The sequence below is a fragment of the Macaca nemestrina genome, chromosome 5 (genome assembly GCF_043159975.1).
Source record: "Macaca nemestrina isolate mMacNem1 chromosome 5, mMacNem.hap1, whole genome shotgun sequence".
NCBI lineage: Eukaryota > Metazoa > Chordata > Mammalia > Primates > Cercopithecidae > Macaca > Macaca nemestrina.
Window position 1 is genome coordinate 134,200,323 of NC_092129.1, and position 20,933 is coordinate 134,221,255.

At 34.5% G+C, this 20,933-nt stretch overlaps 1 long non-coding RNA gene across 6 annotated transcripts in view; it reads right to left on the reverse strand.

Annotated features, from left to right (window-relative positions):
- The window catches only part of LOC105490904 (uncharacterized), a 129,083-nt gene that overhangs the window by 84,939 nt on the left and 23,211 nt on the right, over positions 1 to 20,933 (reverse strand). The window contains exon 3 of one of the 6 annotated variants that reach the window (XR_011623677.1): positions 273 to 1,407. The exons of 4 other annotated variants lie outside the window; for them this stretch is intronic. This is a non-coding gene — a long non-coding RNA (uncharacterized lncRNA). Of the gene's footprint in view, positions 1 to 272; positions 1,408 to 17,664; positions 20,390 to 20,933 lie in introns of those variants that run through there. One more of the 6 variants, XR_011623675.1, reaches the window with a different exon arrangement.

The window sequence follows — 20,933 nt, forward strand, 5'->3', positions numbered from 1 at the left end:
TCCTTCTTCACTGACTTCTTAACCATCTCTCTTACCATCAGTGGATATCTACCTTTTACCAAGATTCCCCAGGAGATTTTTGTGCATGCTAAAATTTGAGGTGTGCTGAGCTAGAATATACAATATATTGCTCCTGAATAGGCTGGTTAAGATGTATAAAAGTCCATAAAAGCTTGTGGACTAAAAGCTTTTATACACATGCTTTATAAAAGCTTGTGAAGACTTGTGTATCTGCTTGGCTTTGTGAAATGATTAAGTTATGACCTATCACCTCATAATATTTTGAACACTAACAGGAGAATATGTTTAAATATAAGTCTTAATGGAATAAAAGCCTGCTTGTATCTCTCTCTCAGAAAATATTTTAAGTTTCATGTGTTGCATATTTGTAAAAAATAAAAATGCCATTTTTGGGGAGGGCTTTACTTAAAGCATAAGAATGTTTTAGTAAGGTGTTTTATTCAAGTGTATATAAAAATATGTATTCTGGAAGTAAAAACTTGTACATATAAATATCCATACATTACATTAGTTACTGTATTGGTAGCGCAAATAGTCTTACAGTTTAAGGCTGCCTAACGGAAAAAAAAAAAAAAAAAGAGTGTAAGCAGCAAAACCATCTGTGGGTAATTATCAAAAGAAAAAATAAAATTTGAATTGTGATAAGACGTTAGCATTCTCATGTTCGCTGCAGCACTATTCACAATAGTCATGATTTAGAAGCAACTTAGATGTCCATTAATGGATGACTGGATAAAGGAAATATTATACACACACATATACACACACACACACACACACACACACGAAGTATATATATTAAAAAAACCAAAATATTATTCAGCCTTTATAAAGAAGGAAATTTTATAACATGGGACAATATAAATGAACCTTGAGGAAATTATGCTAAGTGAAATAAACCAGTCATGGAAGGACAAATGCTAAATGAGTGCACTCATATGAGGTGCCTAGAATAATCAGATTTATAGAGATGAAAGTACAATATTGGTTGCCAGTGGCTGGAGGGGAGGAAGAAGGGCGTAGTTGCAATAAATGGGCATAAAGTTTCAGTTATGCAAGATGAAAAAGTTCAAGATATCTACTGAATAATATGATGCCTAACATTAACAATACTATATTGTACATTTAAAAAAATTGGTAAAAATGTAGATTTATTGTTAAAAGTTCTTACCACAATAATTTATTTTTTAAAAAAGAAAGAATCATTGTTTTGCTCATTCTAATTTCTGAAGCAGTCAAAACAGTGAACGTGCTGTCTGTTTTCTTTTCTCTATGAGAATATTTTGAAGAGCAGGGATGCGATGCACACGTTGAATTTTCATCTAGTGAAATGCAAGTTATTTAAAACCTCTTCCATCTCTTTCATCTTCTTTACTTCTTAGCCATCTTACAATCAGTGAAAATGGAGACACTCAGTCAAAATGAAATTGAGGAAACTGCCTATGTAATGCAATTAATTTATAAAACTGGTCTACTCTATACTTGAAAGAAGAAAAAAAATCTCAAAACTGATAACAAAATTAAAATAAAATAAAACAAATGTTTACTAAATTTATCATATTCAATTATAAATCAATGCCATAAGATTTACCTAAATTTCAAAAATAATTAAAATATCTTAATCACTGAAATTATCAAACTCAGTTGGTTCAGATAAGAAAAGAGGCTTCTCAGGCAGCAATATTGTAGCACACTACCTCCCCACATCATGGACTCCACAGGAATTTACTTAATGTCTTGTTGGGCACCACTGGTACCTCTTGGAGCCCCAGTTTTCTCGTCTACTGCATTAGTGTGATAATGCTGCTGATGCGGGTTTTCTTCGAGAAAACTCCTGGGCAATGCATAGACCCTTCAATAAATGTGAGTTCCCTTATGATTATTTAGAACAACTAGGTTATTTAACAAGCACACAAAATCTGGCTATATTTTATTTAAACTAGAGGAAGAAACAAGATTTTTATGGAATTAATGAAGTAACATATATAAATCTCCTGGAATAGCACTGAGCATTCAAAACATATTTACTATTCCTTTGTCCTTTTAATTTTCCAAATTAAAAAAGATAGTGTCTTTCTATCATAGTATATCCAGCAGGTAGTTCCTCCTACCTCCCTTCCTCTAGCAGTAAGGAGTTGAGATTAAAATTTAAACATCTTTCACATTCTCATTATACAAGAGTGTATGTGTGAAGTTTTTGCCTGTTGGACACAAAGTGTTGGGAGCAGGAAGTGTCTGTGCATCTTGGACATTTTTATCTTTGTGTAGTCAAGTGACAGAACATAATTCATTTCCATATTCCTCCAAATGCAATCAATGTCAATAAACTACATGCCAAGCTACAAAAGGAAATTAATGGAAAATTAGAAAATTTCTTGCAGGTAATAAGTCCTTTGTGTCATTTTTAAATTTAGATTTTCCTTTTAATTTTTTTAAATTTTTTGTGGATACATAGTAGATGTATATATTTATAGGGTACATGAGATATTTTGATACAGACATATAATACATAATAATCACATTCTGGTAAATGGGGTATCCATCACCTCAAGCATTTATCTTTTCTTTGTGTTAAAAACTATACAATCATAATCTTTTAGTTATTTTAGAATGTATGACAAATTATTGTTGACTGTAGTCACCCTGTTGTGCAATAAACTGCTAGATCTTATTCATTCCAACTTTAATTTGGTACCTATTAGCCATCCCCACTTCTCCTCCATCCCCACACCAGTACCCTTCCCAGCCTCTGGTAACCATCAGTTTACTCTCTACCTCCATGAGTTCAATTGTTTTATTTTTATTTTTATTTTTTTAGCTCTCACAAGTAAATGAGAACATGTGAAGTTTGTCTTTATATGACAGTGGCTTATTTAACTTAACATAATTATCTCCAGTTTCATCCATGTTGTTGCAATGGTAGGTTCTCTTTCCTTTTTAAGGCTGAATAGTACTTTTTGTCTTAGAGACAGGGTCTCAATCTTTCACCCAGGCTAGAGTTCAGTGGTTTGATCATGGCTTACTGCAACCTTAATAATCCAGGCTTCCACAACCCTCTCATGTTAGCCTCTGAAACTGCGAGGACCAGAGGAACATGCCTCTGCTCCTGGCTAATATTTTTACTTTTGTAGTGGTGGGGTCTCACCACATTGCCCAGGCTGGTCTTGAACTCCCGAGCTCAAGCTACCCTCCCATCTCCACCTCCAAAAGAGCTGGGATTACAAACTTGAGCCACCGTGCCTGGCCCATATTTTCTTTTTCCATTCATCTGTTGATGGACACAGGTTTCTTCCAAATCTTAGCTATTGTAAACAGTGTTGCAATAAACATATGAGTTCAGATATCTCTTCAATATATTGGTTTCCTTTCTTTTGGGTATATACCTAGCAGTAGGATTGAGACCATATGGTAGCTCTATTTTGAGTTATGTGAGGAACCTCCAAATTGTTCTCCATAATGGTTGTACTAATTTACATTCCCACCAACAGTGTGCGAGTGTTCCCTTTTCACCACATCTTTGCCAGCATTTGTTACTGCCAGTCTTCTGGATATAAGCCATTTTAGCTGTGGTGAAACGATATCTCATTGTAGTTTTGATTTACATTTATCTGATGATCAATGATATTGAACACCTTTTCATATGCCTGTTTGTCATTTGTATCTCTTCTTTTGTGAAATGTCTATTCAGATGTTTTCCCTATTTTTCAATTAGATTATTAGAGTTTTTTATTATGGAGTTGTTTGAGCTCCTGGTATATTCTTCTTACTAATCCATTGTCACATTAATAGTTTGCAAATATTTCTCTCATTCGGTAGGTTGTCTCTTCACTTTGTTGATTGTTTCCTTTGCCTTGAAGAAGCTTTTTAACTTCCTGTGATCCCATTTGTCTATTTTTGCTTTGGTCACTTGTGTTTGTAGGGTATTACTCAAGAAACCTTTGCCAAGTCCAATGTCCTGGAGAATTTCCCCAAAGTTTTCTTCAGCAATTTCATAATTTAAGGTCTTAAATGTAAACCTTTAATTCATTTTGATTTGATTTCTGCAAATAGCAAGAGATAGGAGTCTAGTTTCATTCTTCTGCATATGGATATCCAGTTTTCCAAGCACCATTTATTGAAGAGACTGTCAAAAAGAGACTGTCCATACAGTGTTTCCCCATTGTATACTCTTGGCACTTTGTTGCAAATACTTTCATTGTAGATGTATGAATTTACTTCTGGTGCTCTGTTCTGTTCCATTGGTCTGTGTTTGTTTTATGCCAGTACCATGCTGTTTTGGTTACTATAGTTCTGTAGTATGATTTGAAGTTAGGTAATGTGATTCCCCCAGTTTTGTTCTTCTTGCTCAGGATAGCTTTGGCCATTCCAGGTCTTTTGTACTTCCATTTGAATTTTGGGAACTTTTTTTTTTCTATTTCTGTACATAATGCCATTGGTATTTTGATAGGGTATTTAGATTTTTCCCTGTTTGCTTTCGTGAAGATAAAATGCATTCACAATTCCTTTCAGCTCAGACACATAGAGGAGTTGAAAACGTTGAGTGTCTCACTTTCATGGAAGTGCCCATTAGATGCAGGTTTTTAGAGAGCTAATGAGGCCTGACTACACCCAGATTCTGTACATCACCTACATATGTGGAAAAGAAAAGGCAAAGATCAAAAACTTTCATAACTGCGGCTGAAACTCCTGACAAGACAGGAAAATTAAGGGCAACTTCAACTCAACCATCCAGGATAAGATGAAATCAAGTAAGAAAGATCATCAAGCACTTAAGAGCTGTGATGAAATGCTCTATCTGGATGCATTTTTAAAATAAAGCCAGTTATAAATCATTATTACAATGCTTCTGAACAGCTTCAAAATACAATCACTGTGAATAGGTGTTCCGTAAACGAGAAGTGACACATTAGAGCTTAGTTCATAATTTCTCAAGACAATATTCTTAACACTCTCATGTTTCCATACCCTTCATTTGTTTGGTCATTTAGCCTGCTCCATGCTGCTTAGGAAAAGAGAAAATAGGAGGTCTGTTTTAGAAACTCCTTGCTAAACCAAATATCTATCCTTTACTTTCCATGGCAGAGTAAGTACCTTAGCAGAGAGATGCATCATTTCTTCTACTGTTCAGAAAGAACCAGGAAACATAATGAGGATTACATTTCTTGCATGATAATCAAGAATTATAATAATGAAAAATCTCTTAAAGGCTTCTGATAATCCCATCTACAATTTACTACAATAAACAAACACATAGACAAACAAAATTTGACCATTTGTAAAAATTATAACCAACACTTATTTGAATGTGTACAATGTATTAGTGTAAAGTATTATTTGTGCAAAGTATTATTTGTTTTAGTTAGCAACCATGAAGTCCCTATAACATGAGTATGTTATCAATCTCATTATATAGATGAGGGAACTGGTTTATACAAATAGCAAATATTACACTGAAGATCACACAATCCATTTGTTAAACGATCATGACTTACAGACTCAAACTTCAATAGTTTTTAGTTGTGACAGTATCATCCCATAGGGGATTTTGGAAAATAGTGTGATGGTATTCTGTTTTATTTTGTTTATTTGCTTGGTTGTTTTGGTTTGATTTTTTGTTTTTTTATGTAATATTTGGGTAAGGCACTGCTGTCTATAGCTGATGTCTTGCAATGTGTAGGACCACTGAAACCAGGGGGAAAAAAATGTCCCATGTCTTAGTAGACACTCATGGACATAATTTTTTTTAAAGTACATATAAATGATTTGAGCATAGCAATGAACTACTTAAAATGCTTTGGCATGGATTAAATAAGCATCAAATTTTCCTGGCTTGGGACTGGTACTCTGGTCCCTTTTTCAAATTTTCACAAAAGTCATTCACCATTTCATCATACTAAAAATACCACGCTTTAATTTTGTTTAGATTGTGTTTAATCTACATCAATTTGGGAAGAACTGATATTTGGTAATATCCCATCTTCCAAAAGTTGAAAAATCTATGTTTCTCCACTTATTTAGGTTTTAATTTATTTTTCTTAACAATTACTTTTAGTATTATCAGATAGATTTGGGACATAAATTGTCAATAGTAAACGTTCTCGTGGCTGTTTTAAAATGTCAATTTCCAATCATTTGTTAGTAGTTTAAAGAAAGAAAAGTTATTTTTCTATTTTGATGTTACATTCTACAGTCTTACTAAATTCACTTATTTTATCTAGAAGCACTTTGTAGATTCTCAGATCATTGCATAGAAGCTTGGAGTTGAGCATTTAAAAAAATGCTTATCATCACTGGCCATCAGAGAAATGCAAATCAAAACCACAATGAGATACCATCTCACACCAGTTAGAATGGCGATCATTAAAAAGTCAGGAAACAACAGGTGCTGGAGAGGATGTGGAGAAATAGGAACACTTTTACACTGTTGGTGGGATTGTAAACTAGTTCAACCATTATGGAAAACAGTATGGCGATTCCTCAAGGATCTAGAACTAGATGTACCATATGACCCAGCCATCCCATTACTGGGTATATACCCAAAGGATTATAAATCATGCTACTATAAAGACACATGCACACGTATGTTTATTGCGGCACTATTCACAATAGCAAAGACTTGGAATCAACCCAAATGTCCATCAGTGACAGACTGGATTAAGAAAATGTGGCACATATACACCATGGAATACTATGCAGCCATAAAAAAGGATGAGTTTGTGTCCTTTGTAGGGACATGGATGCAGCTGGAAACCATCATTCTTAGCAAACTATCACAAGAACAGAAAACCAAACACCGCATGTTCTCACCCATAGGTGGGAACTGAACAATGAGATCACTTGGACTCGGGAAGGGGAACATCACACACCGGGGCCTATCATGGGGAGGGGGGAGGGGGGAGGGATTGCATTGGGAGTTATACCTGATGTAAATGACGAGTTGATGGGTGCTGACGAGTTGATGGGTGCAGCACAGCAGCATGGCACAAGTATACATATGTAACAAACCTGCACGTTATGCACATGTACCCTAGAACTTAAAGTATAATAATAATAAAAAATACATAAATATAAAAATAAAAATAAATGACAGTACAGATGCAAAAAAAAAAAAAGCTTGGAGTTGAAATTCTTACTTTTTTTCAAATTTCATGGTGAAAGCATTGCTTTTCTACTATTGCATATGATATTTGCTGTTGGATTTTTTTGAAAAGCCCTTTACTGAGTTGGGAACATTTCCCTCTATTCTTGTTTATGGACATTTGTCTCATGATTGATGATTCATCATGTAATATAATTCCCTGATACAGAAAAAGAAAATATTTCTTAATAATAAATAATTTTTCTCTATTTTAATTTTTATTTGTACTATTATTATTATTTTATCCCTGCTTTCTTTGGATTTTATTTTCTCTCTTCTCTCCAGAGATTTAAAGTTTGAATCTTAGGTAATTAATTTGAAATGCTTCTTCTTCACTACTGTGAACATTTGCATAATTCCAGTCCCACTATGATGATGTAAACCCAGTAGAGCCTACCTCTTCCACTAATTACATCTAAAATCTCTAGAAAACATATAAACAGACTTGCTTCCATTTCTCCCTCAACAGCATTGTACCTTTACCCGGGACCAGTGACAGAAAGGTTTCCTGTCCCTCCTAGGGACAGAATGTAGGCTGCTATTCCTTGTTACTAAGTATGAGGCTCATGGAGGAGCAAGGGGATTTGATACTCCACCTAATGAGGAAGATAGCTTTTGCTTCTACTCCTTCCCTAGAGCCTGTGGATATTTGCTTAGGCCCCTGGGATGGAAACATTTCCTTCTTTACCTCAGTGACCCTTCATTCTCTCAGTGAAGGGTATACAAACAAGGCAGGTTTTCACACCTGTGTATTACTAAGGGGAACTATTTTAGGTATCCTGCCATCCTTTACTATTACTGTCCTTTCTATCTGAAACTCCCAGATATTCTAAATTTCCATGATAGTCCACACATGGTCCTTAAGAAATCCTTACATTTTCAGCTGTTTCCTTCTCCAATTTTATAGCAGCTGCTCCTTCCTGCTGTGTTCTGACAAAGGAGAAAAAGCTTGTGCAACCTATTTCTCCTAGGAGAGCTATCCCCCTTGGAATTTATTTTACATAGTCACCTAGCAATTTCATTTTTTTTTAATGGGCTGAACAAAACTTGCAACCTTGCATACTATCAAGCCTTTTTATTAAGGAGTAAGTTCTTCTGAGGATATCTACATACAAAATGGAAGCAGAACTACTTTACTGATTTATTTAAAAATCATGTGATTAGGCTGGGTGCAGTGGCTCACGCCTATAATCCCAGAACTCTGGGAGGCTGAGGTGGGCACTTGAGGGCAGGAGTTCAAGACCAGCCTGGCCAACATGGTGAAACTCTATCTCTACAAAAAATACAAAAATTAGCTGGATGTAGTGGCACATGCCTGTAATCCCAGCTATTCGAGAGGTTGAGGAGAATTGCTTGAGCCCAGGAGGCAGAGGTTGCAGGGAGCAGAGATTGCTCCACTGCACTCCAGCCTGGGCAACAGAGAGAGACTCCATCTGAAAAATAAAAATATAAATAAATTAAAATAAAAAACGAATTTAAAAACTCATGCGTATTGGTAGATCAGCTTGGGAAAGTCATTCCAAATTAGTAAAAGGGGCCAAAATCTGTTTTATAAAATTGTATTGTCATTTTTGATGAAACTGTGAATATTAATCTATAGGAAACTCTTGAAAAACCTCCGTGAGTCATCGCCACATATAATCCATGTTATCCATTATTATTCTAAAGGGGTAACCTGGATTGAAATCCCTAATTATTGGCTACAAAGGAATTCACCAGAACAAGTGTGAACAGTCCATTTGTTAACATAGCACTATGTTAACTTCCGGTTTGTTATTTTTTTAAATCCAAATAGTGTAAACACTATTACATTCTCCCAAACACATGCTCCAGGACAATGACAACATTAATAGTTTCCTCATCTTACATGGAACAGTCCAAGAAGAATCAGACAGACCCTGTGTATTTATATGGGTTTTTAAGTCCCTTTCTGTAAGTGAAAAATACAGCCAACCTTTATATGCTGAAAATCTCACCTTTCCTACAGTTCTTAAAAACATTATCCTACACAGTGCTTTTATTTTTGTGAGGGCTGGTAACATTAAGTACTTAGGTGAGGTCACACATTAAGTAAGAGAACTAACACCGTCAGGTCTCATCTTTTACACTCATTGAACCACAATAACATGTCAGGGGTATATATAAAGCTTATCATCTACAAGTAACAATTCTCAATTAAATGCATATTCATAAGCCAAATGATCACTTATAAAGCTGTGAGATTTAGCAGCTGATTTAGAAAGGGCACGAATAACTCATTTTTATAAAATTTAGAAGTATCTTATTGATCATCATGTAATTAAAACAATAACCCATGACCAATTGATGAGTAATTCCAAATGACCAAGAAATGTCCAGCTAATGTCTCCTAATGTGGAATCAGAACCATAACCCAGAAGATTAGAATCAACCTAATTGAATTAAAAGATAAGAGCAAATCTCTTTTTAATTATCCATATAAATTTATCATAGATTCATACATTCATCTATAAGTAACATCTTAAAAGAAGAATCTCCATCCATTTTATTGCTATTACAAATAAGGTATTCTACAAACAAGAATTATGGAGTCTGATTATTTTCACAGAGGCTATGGGAATGGCTATTTAAAAAGTGTACAATGCCACCTCCTGCATCTTAATGTCTGATATGGTTTGGTTCTGTGTCTCCACCTAAACCCCACCTTGAATTGTAATTCCCATAATCCCCTCATGCCAAGGGTGGGACCAGGGGGAGGTAATTGAATCATGGGGCAGTTTCCCTCACACTGTTCTCATGATAATGTGTGAGTATCATGAGATCTGATCATTTTTTAGCATCTGGCATTTCCCCTGCTTGCACTTCTCCTTCCTGCCGCCCTGTGAAGAAAGTGCCTTGCTTCCCCTTCGTCTTCCACCATTATTGTAAATTTCCTGAGGCCTGCCAGCCACGCTGAACAGTGAATCAATTAAACCTCTTTCCTTTATAAATTACCCAGTCTTGGGTATGTCTTTATTTGCAGCATGAAAAGGGACTAATACAATGTCCAAAGATGAAATATGAATTTTTGTGTACAAGAAAGAGTAGTTGTACTATTACCAGGACAATACAAATAAATAATAATAATTTTAAAAAAAGATCTATTGGTGAATATTTGTCTAGGCCTCAGGATGGAAACACGACTGCTGTAACAAATTACTACAACTTCGGTGGCTTAAAAAAACATCAAATTATCCTTTCACAACTGTGTATGCCGGAACACTGAAGCCTGAAATTAGCATCACTGGACCTCAATCAACCTAAGTGTCAGCAGGAATGTGCCCTCTCCAGAGGCTCTGGAGGAGAATTTGTTCCTTACTTCTTCCAGCTCCTGGAGGCTGCCCCCATTGTTTATTTTGTGGCCACTTCACTTCAATCTCTGCCTCCTTTCACATTGCCTTTTCTTCTGTGTATGTCAGATGTCCCTCTGCTTCTCTTCTATAAAGACACATGTGATGACATTTTGGGCCTGTCCAGATAATTCAAGATAATCTCACCATCTTAAAATCATTAATTTAATCACACCTACAAAGAACATTTTTTTTTTTAAATAAGGTAACAATTACAAGTTCCAGGGAATGGGAACTGATATATTTAGGGGTGATTATCAGTCCATTACAGAAGACAAGACATAGATCAGACAGTATAGCCCCTGTGCATAGCAGTGAATAGCCTATTTCCTATTTTCTCAGTAATGAAATAGCTTTGCACTGGGCATTCTTTGTGTTTACCACAACTGTGATTAACATTTCTTACAAAGTATCTGTCTAATAGACTTTTAAAATTGATGTGAGTTTGCCTATTTTCCACAACTACAATCTTATGATAGTATGAATTGACATGCCTAGAGTGAGCACAAAGGCAGTTATAATTTATGACTTGTTTCCTTAAAAATCTTGTCTTCACACATGATATAAAGTAAATCAAAACAAATAATCACAATTTGGAATTTTATATTTGAATATTAGACTATAACTACTGCATTTATTTTATATAGACATATTTCCATCATGTTTAATTTATTGGAGCCTACTCATCAGAGAAATAATATTAAACCTTTAAGTTTTGTTGACTGGGAATTTTTAGATTTACATTGTGTCTCAGCCTCATCTAATGGAAAACCTTGGTTTGTACAGGTTAAATAGAAGTCTGGTAAGTGTGGTGGACTAGCCAAGATCAAATGAATAGATAGATGCCAAGCCTCAATGCCCAGGGCACTTTCATTTTCACTATTCTACTTTTTCCTGTCCTATTTATTCAAGGACCCTTCCCTTGGAATTCCTTGAAATCTCCTTACCAAAAACCTTTGGTGGAGTCTTTAAAAAAAACTTGGAGGAGAGAATGGATTGGGTTATAAGGATCTAAATCCTAGAAGTTTTGTAAACTGAGAAATCTCTGCAACTTGGAGGAGAGAATGGATTGGGTTATAAGGATCTAAATCCTAGAAATTTTGTAAACTGAGAAATCTCTGCAATCACAGACCAGCTAAATTGAAAATAAAATAATTAGTAGTATATGAAATATACACTAATTATACATATGACACAATGTACAACCTGAATTGATTACAAAGTTGAAAGGTTAGATATATTTTGTTTCAATACAGGCATTTGCACAAACAAGTTGTGTTACATTGGACAGGACATTTAATTCCTCTCAATGTTAGAACATTCAATTGCAAAATGTATATATTGATGTTTATTTCTTAGGTCAATACAAAGAGCTCACTGAGATAACGCTTGAGAAAGTATTTTGTTAGCTATAAACTGTTAGCAAATGTAAACTATAAAGTGTGGTCTACAGAAGAATACAGCATCTAAATTTCAAAAACTGAATTATGGCTTCTGACTTTGTGACTTAAAGCTATATGACTTTACCTCTCTCACTTCCAACTTTCCAATCTTTAGAAGAAGATACGACTAACGCAGGAACAGAAAACCAAGTGCTGCATTGTTCTCACTTATAAGTAGTAGCTAAATGATGAGAACATATGGTCACATAGAGGAGAAAAACAGACACTGGGGTCTACCGGAGGGTGGAGGGTGGGAGGAGGGAGAGGACCAGGAAAAATAACTAATGGTTACCAGGCTTAATACCTAGGTAACAAAATAATCTGTACAACAAAACTCCATGACACACGTTTACCTACATAACAAACCTGCACATGTACCCCTGAACTTAAAATAAAAGTTACAAAAAAGATATGATTTCTTCATCAACTTCAGGACTTTTGCTAAGTCAATGCAGCAGTATTTCTAAAAGTACACTGTAAACTGAAACATTTCCTGGAAATAATAATAATACTTCATGATAATGTTGAAGATAATGACATAATGACTGATGTTCATCATGTAGGGTAATTCTCTGATATAGAAAAAGATAATATTTCTTAATAAAACTGGTATTTTATGATATAAAGATATGTAAGTAAATAAAAGTCATTCAGAAGATTCTTACACACATTTGTCCTTTAGTAACACTTAATGGATGAAGTATGGAGATAAATTCACTCTTAAAATTATCCACAGTTCAGATATCTATGCTTTAATATCCACCAAATACTATATAGTTTTTCTGAATTACATTCTCAATTTAATAAAAAATTTCTATATTTTTATGACTTGCTGATTTGTATTTGTTCATTGGCTTTTTAAAAAATATTGCGATGGCCAAATATTTGTAAGCATTATTCAACATCAGTTGGTGGCCAACCATTTTTTTTTCCTGTGCACAAATTTCATATTTTTTGTAAAGCATTTAGCTGACTTGTCTTAAATATCTCACTATTAAAGAAGCTAAACGTTAGTTCTGTCAACAATCACTTTGTTCTCCATCTCAGAATTTTACTTTAGGAAAGAAGAAAAAATGTAGCTTGGCTAAATTTGTTCATGAACATTCCATTGGATAAATAAGATCTGTTAGCATATTAGAAAACAGGCAGACTCATTGGGATATGAATACATTTTGAATTGTATTATTTACTGTGGTAAAAAGCATGACTCTAAATAAGTGGCAGATTTGAAATACATTAGACGCAAGCAAGCATTTTTGCATATCCAGTAAAATATAATTTGGGAATTTGTTTCCTGAAATGTAATAAATTATATTTCATTGTGAAGTTATGATATATGTGCTGTTTATTTGACATTACATCCAACTTAATTTGACTCTGTAGAAATTCCCAAAATTATTTATTTGTTTATATTTGTAAACTTCATCTAAGCAGTAAACCAGCCCATATGGCATCCCAAAAGGACCTTGAAGTGACAATGAGACTATAAACAGAATAGATTAAATTTGCATTGTGCTTATTGCAGTTTTAGTCTTTGCCAAAATAGAGAATTAATTTCATGGAACATTCTTTTATCACACTTAGCAGCTGAAAGATGAATATGAGTTTCTAGCACTTCTAGTACTAGAAGTGAAATATAAACCCAGTTGAAATAGGAAGTGGATCAAAAATTACAATTTGGTGGAGTCACAAATTACAGCTAAACAAGTTAACATTCACTCTCCAACTTAGTTATTTTATCTAAATGTATTTTTCTTTTAGTCTGATAATCAATGTATCTATTATCTACTTTTTATTTTACAGAGGTCTAATTTGAGTGAAAGCTAATCATGAATTTGATTTATAACCTACTTTCACACACACACACACACACACATATATATATATATTTTGAGACAGAGTCTCGCTCTGACGCCCAGGCTGGAGTGCAGTGGCCGAATCTCAGCTCACTGCAAGCTCCACCTCCCGGGTTTACGCCATTCTCCTGCCTCAACCTCCCCACATACATTGTTATATATAATCATCTAAATATTCATATGAATAAGGTAGGATGTATGTTACTGTTCCTATTTTCTCAAGCACACACTGAAACTCAGATAGTTACTGATTTGTGCAAGGTGGCCAGCTAACAAGGCAGAGCCCAAATACTATTCCATATCATCTGATTTCAAATCTTTTTAAAGTTTTCATCTTTTCATTCTCACAGTTGCCTGTCAGTGGTCAATTATTTTCCATATAAGAATGAAGAAGGGAACGGCAAGCAAAATAATAATTAAAAAAGAATCCTACATTGGCTCTACCTACAAATTTATATTTCTCTTTTCTGTAAAATACAAGTTTCAAGAGAGGAATTTCCTCAATTGCTGCATTTATCTGTCTTCCATGTACTCTTCAAGATACTACACTCAGGTACCACTTTAATGATTTCCTAATTACCAAATGCTTTTTTTCACCCTATTTTATGTGACTTATTGGCAACGTTTCACGCCTTATTGCTCTCTTCCTCTTGAAATTTCTTTCTCTGGCCTCTGCTTCACCACTGTTTCTGACTGTTGGTGCCTCCCCTTTGATTCTCATAAATATTCACATTGCATGTTCTCTCAATTATTTCTTGCATTTGTATGTCAACAGCACTACCCTAGAAACTAGGAACTCAGTGGCACAAAAAATAACTAAAATTCATGATCCCCCAATCGAATACAGAGTTGTCAACTAAGATACAGGTATGCAGCTGGGTTCTTATTTCCCAGCTCTGTGAGAAACACTGCCATTGTCACCTGAGCGCATACATAGTATCTTCTTGGCTTTTAACTAGATGTGGCTTCTCCAAGTACTTGTTCCTCTTAGAATGGCCTTTCCACATCTCTGACTCTCATCCAATTCCATGCTGTTGGCAAATGCCTTTTTGACTTTTAAGACTCAGTTTGGGGTCCCCTTTCCAATGCAAACTTTCATTGTCAGTAAAGCATTATTGGGACCATATATCTTGGTTTCTATTTCACTTTAGTAGTTCCTTGTCTTATTATATTATACTACAAGCTTTTCAAAGTCAACAATCACATATTAATTAGTGTTTCATTCCCATCATCTAGAATAGTACCTGGTACATAACAAAAACTAAATACTTGTTTGTTAGATCAATTAATGCTTTCCTATAGCTATTTCTGGCACCATAGTATGGACTCCCTAATGTAACCTGAGTAAAAGTGTTATATGATTAATTTTGCTGTCTCATAATGTCTCATTACCCAAATTTGTTATTCCATGTAACATCATATGAGTACTTTTATCTATTAACAATATGGGGAATATTCTAGGAATTTGACATTTTTCAAATTACATTTTCAAAATAATGTTAAGATCTACCGATTAGTGTGAATATACACACAGTGTGTGGTGGAAAATGTAGTGTAATAGAGGAATGAAATGTCATAAGTGTATCATTTCTATTTACATAAGATAACTACAATTATAGGGAACTAGGGAGGTTTGGGGCTTTTTTCCATCACTGCTTAGCACAACTCACATGTATCTTTATATGCCTTCGCCTACTTGCTTCTCAGGACGTTTTTAAGAGCGATTTATGGAAGACAGCAAGTTACCATCAGGAAAGGAAGAAATTTAATCATCCCTAGTGGGTCAAGGAAGACCCACAAAGGAAACAATAGATAGTCTTTATCTCTTCAACTTTGGATACATTTCTCAGTGGGTCAATTCTTACGATGCTTTTCTTTATCACATACTGTATCTCTATTTTTTTATTATCTCCAAAGCATCATCATCAGCCATAATTTTTTAATAATTTGCAATGAAATTTTTAACCAATTGGTGTAATTAATAATTATGAAGAAAATCTACTCATTCTGTTTAGTACTAAATGTATATTAATTTATGCAAAAATATGCAAGGACTGTGATTATAAAAGTCTATTTCATAGATGCTATTGATAACTGTCTTGTTAGTAACCCATTTTTTATGAGATGACAAAGAATCCTCAGAATAAAGTCTGATGTTTCCTTATGGCAGTGTGACTTTGATATACAACAGACACTGGGATTTATTTGAGCCTTGTGATGAGAAATGAGTTTAGATGGAACAGTTAATCTTATGTTTATCTCTTCACTACTCAGAGCTCTAGATTTTAGATGATTTATCTTGCAGCTAGTTCTAATTCCAGTTGGATGAGAATGCTCCAGGTGAATGGGAAAAACTTTACTGCACCTCAAAGTTCAGCAGTCTATTTGTTTCATCTTGTTGCTCATTTCCTAAGTGGTTTTGCTGGATGTTATTGCTTTGGAAGCATAAATCTGTTATATAACAAGAGCTTCATGTATCTTATGACATTTATCTTCACTTTGCAGCATTGCCCCTTTGAAAAGAAGGACTCTTCTCCATCTATTTTTAAATTATATTTCTGTCAAGATTCACTATTTGGTAGCTTTTCAGTTGGTAAGTATTTGGTTGTTCCCAACAATACTGTCAAACTTATATGAACTGTGCCTGAGGAAATCTGATACGAATCCTGTTTACATATATTCATACTATCTATTTTATTTTTCAGGTGAGCAATACATTCATATTTTAATCAGATAAAATAACTACTTGCCAAAATTGAAAAAATAACTTCAGTTTTCTATCAGTTCAATTGCATTAGATGAAAATAACAGATTAGTTTATTTAAACTGGCTAAAAAAGATGGCAAGTTGTATGTCCACGCAAATGTATGCCCTGAGGTAAGGCTTCAGACAAGTACAGTCTTGTAGCTAAGTGATATTACCAAAAACCCTGGTTGTTTCTATCTCTTTCCTCATTTTCTCCATCAATTTTGCTTTATTCTAATGGTGGTTACCCTGAGTAGGCAAAGATAATAGTCAGAAATCTCCAGGGCTACAAGTTTCCTGGTTCATCGTCAGTAAGAAAGGGATTGACAGTCTGTTCCCAAGATTTCCAGCAATCTATGAACAGTCCACCCTGAACAAAAAGACTAGGTCTGTGTGCACAACTAAATCTACAGCTTAGGGGATTATAAAATGTATATTGGTATACTCTTGTGTTGCTGCATTCCTAAATCAATAACTCTAGCCCCCGCCAAAATGAAATCCAGTCCTTTGCAACAACATGAATGGAACTGGAGATCATTATATTAAGTGAAATAATCCAGGCACAGAAAGACAAATGTCACATGGTATCAATTATTTGGGGGATCTAAAAATCAAATGAATTGAACTCATGGACATAGAGACTAGAGGGATGGTTACAAGAGGCTGGGAAGGGTAGTGGGGATTTGGAAGGGAAGTGGGGATGGTTAATGGGTACAAAAAAATTAGAAAGGATGAATAAGAACTACTATTGATAACACAATAGGGTTACTATAATCGATAATAACTGAATTATATACTTTTAAATAACTTAAAGAATATAATTAGATTCTTTGTAACTCAAAGGAAAAATGCTTGAAAGCATTCTTCAATAAGCACATTCTCCCTGATGTGCTTATTTTTCATTCATGCTTGTAACAAAATACCTTATGTATCTCATAAATATATACACCTACTATGTACCCACAAAAAATTTAAATAATATTTTAAAATTATTTATTTTCATAGGTTTTGGGAAAACAGGTGGTATTTGGTTACATGAATAAGTTATTTAGTGGTGATTTATGGGATTTTGGTACACCCATCCCCCGAGCAGTATACACTGAACCCAATTTGTAGTCTTTTATCCCTCCCCCACCTCCCACCCTTTTGCCTAAGTCCCCAAAATCCATTGTATCATTCTTATGCCTTTGCATCCTCATAGCTTAGCTCCCACTTATGAATGAAAACATATGATGTTGAGTTTTCCATTCCTAAAACTTCACTTAGAATAATAGTCTCCAGTTGCATCCAGGTTGTTGCAAACACCATTAATTAGTTCCTTTTAATTGCTGAGTAATATTCCATGGCATGTATGTGTATATGTATGTATATATATATATATTTTTCTTTGTTCACTCATTGATTGCTGGGCATTTAGTTTGGTTCCATATTTTTGACACTGCAAATTGTGCCTCAACAAATATGCATGTGTGTGCATCTTTTTCATATAATGACTTATTTTTCTTTGAGTAAATACCCAGTAGTGGAATTGTTGGATTAAATGGCAGTTCTACTTTAGTTCTTTAAGGAATTTCCATACTGTTTTCCATAGTGTTTGTACTAATTTACATTCCCACCAACAGTGTAGAAGTATTCCCTTTTCACCACATCCACAACAACATCTATTATTTTTTATTTTTTTTATTATGGCCATTTCTGCAGGAGTAAGGTAGTATAGTATTGTGATTTTGATTCTCATTTCCCTGCTCATTAATGATGGTCATCATTTTTTCATATATTTGTTGGCCATTTGTATATCTTCTTTTAAGAATTGTCTATTCATATCCTTAGTCCACTTTTTGGTGGGATTGCTTGTTTTCTTCTTGCTAATTTGTTTGAGTTAGTTGTAGATTCTGGATATTAGTCCTTTGTCCCATGTGTAGATTGTGAAGATTTTCTCCCACTCTGCGGGTTCTCTGTTTACTATTCTGACTGTTCCTTTCGCTGCACAGAAGCTCATTAGTTTAATTAAGTCCCATCTATTTATCTTTGTTTTTGTTGCATTTGCTTTTGGGTTCTTGATCATGAAGTCTTTGCCTAAGCCAATGTCTAGAAGGATTCTTCCGATGTTATCTTTTAGAATTTGCATATTTTCAGGTTTTAGATTTAACTCTTTTATCCATCTTGGGTTGATTTTTGTATAAGGTAAAAGATGAAGATCCAGTTTCATTCTCCTGTATGTGGCTTGCCAATTATTCCCGGACCATTTGTTGAATAGGGTGTCCTTTCCTCACTTTATGTTTTTGTTTGCTTTGTTGAAGTTCAGCTGTAAGTATTTGGGGTTATTTCTGAATTCTGTCTTGTGTTTCATTGGTCTATGTGTCTATTTTTATACCAGTACCATACTGTTTTGGTGACTATGCCCTTGTAGTATAGTTTGAGGTCAGGTAGTGTGGTTCTTCCAGATTTGTTCTTTTTGCTTAGACTTGCTCTGGCTACTTGGGCTCTTTTTTTGGTTCCATATAAATGTTAGGATTGTCTTTCTAGTTTTGTGAAGAATGATGGTGGTATTTTGATGGGAATTGCATTCAATTTGTGGATTGGTTTTGGCAGTATAGTCATTTTCATGATACTGATTCTACTCATACATGAGCATGGGATGTGTTTTCATTTGTTTGTGTCATCTATGATTTCTTTCAGCAATGTTTTGTACTTTTTGTTGTAGAGTTCTTTCATCTCCTTGATTAGGTATATGCCTAAGTATTTTATATTTTTATGCAGCTATTGTAAAAAGGAGTTGAGTTCTTGATTTGATTATCAGCTTGGTTGCTGTAGGTATATAGCAGAGCTACTAATTTTTGTACACTAATTTTGTATCCCAAAACTTTGCTGAATTCATTTACTAGTTCCAGGAGCTTTTTGGAGGCATCTTCAGGATTTTCTAGGTATATGATCATATCATCAGCAAAGAGCGACAGTTTGACCTTCTCTCTTTACCAATTTGGATGCCCTTTGTTTCTTTTTCTTGCCCGATTGCTCTGGCTAGGACTTCCAGTGCTATGCTGAATAGAAGTGGTGAGAGTGGGCATCCTTGTCTTTTTCCAGTTCTCAGAGGGAATGCTTTCAACTTTTCTCCACTCAGTGTTATGTTGACTGTAGGTTTGTCATAGATGGCTTGTATTACATTGAGGTATATCCCTTGTATGCCGATTTTGCTGAGGGTTTAAATCATAAAGTGATGCTGGATTTTGTCAAATGTTCTTTTTTGCATCTATTCAAATGATAATGTGATTTTTCTTTTTAATTATGTTTATGTGGTGTATCACATTTTTTGACTTACATATGTTAACCATTCCTGCATCCCTGGTATGAAACCCATTTGATCATGGTGGATTTTTTTTGATATGCTGTTTGATTCAGTTAGCTAGTATTTAGTTAAGGATTTTTTCATCTATGTTCATCAGGGATATTGGTCTGTAGTTTTCTTTTTGATGATGTCCTTTCTTGTTTGGGTGTTAGGATGATGCTGTTTTCATAGAATGATTTAGGGAGGATTCCTTCTTACATTATATTGTGAAATAGTGTCAATAGGATTGGTACCAGTTCTTCTTTGAATGTCTGACAGAATTCAGTTGTGAATGCATCTGGTCCTGATTTTTTTTTGTTGGTAATTTATTACCATTTCAGTCTTGCTGCCTGTCATTGGTCTGTTCAAGGTTTCTAATTCTTACTGATTTAAGCTAGGAGGGTTGTACATTGCTAAAAGAATCTCTAAATTTTGAAACGAATCTTGGGAAGACATCAAAACAGATCCTCTTTAAAGCATGAATCTCACAGAACCTATAAAACAAAAAATACAATAAAAAAGAAGCAAGGTATTCAAGCAAAAAATAGCATAATGAATGGAATAAAACCTCGTATCTCAAGACTAACATTGAATGTAAATTACCTAAATGCTCCACTTAAAAATATAGAACTGCAGAATGAATAAGAATTTGCTGACCAAGGATCTGCCACCTTCAAGAGACTCACCTAATGCATAAGAACTCACATAAACTTAAAGTAAAGGGTAGAAAAAGATTTTCCATGCAAATGGACACGAAAAGAAAGCAGGAATAGCTATTTTTATATGAGACAAAACCATATTTAAATCAATAGCAGTTTAAAAAGACAAAAGGGATATTATATAATGATAAAAGGCCTTGTCCAACAGGAAAATTTCATAATTCTAAAAATATATGTACCTAACAATGTAGCTCCCAAATTTATAAAACAATTACTACTAGATCTAAGAAATGACATAGACGGCAACACAGTAATAGTCGGGGAGCTCAATACTCCACTGACAGCACTAGACTGGTCATCTAGACAGAAAGTCAATAAT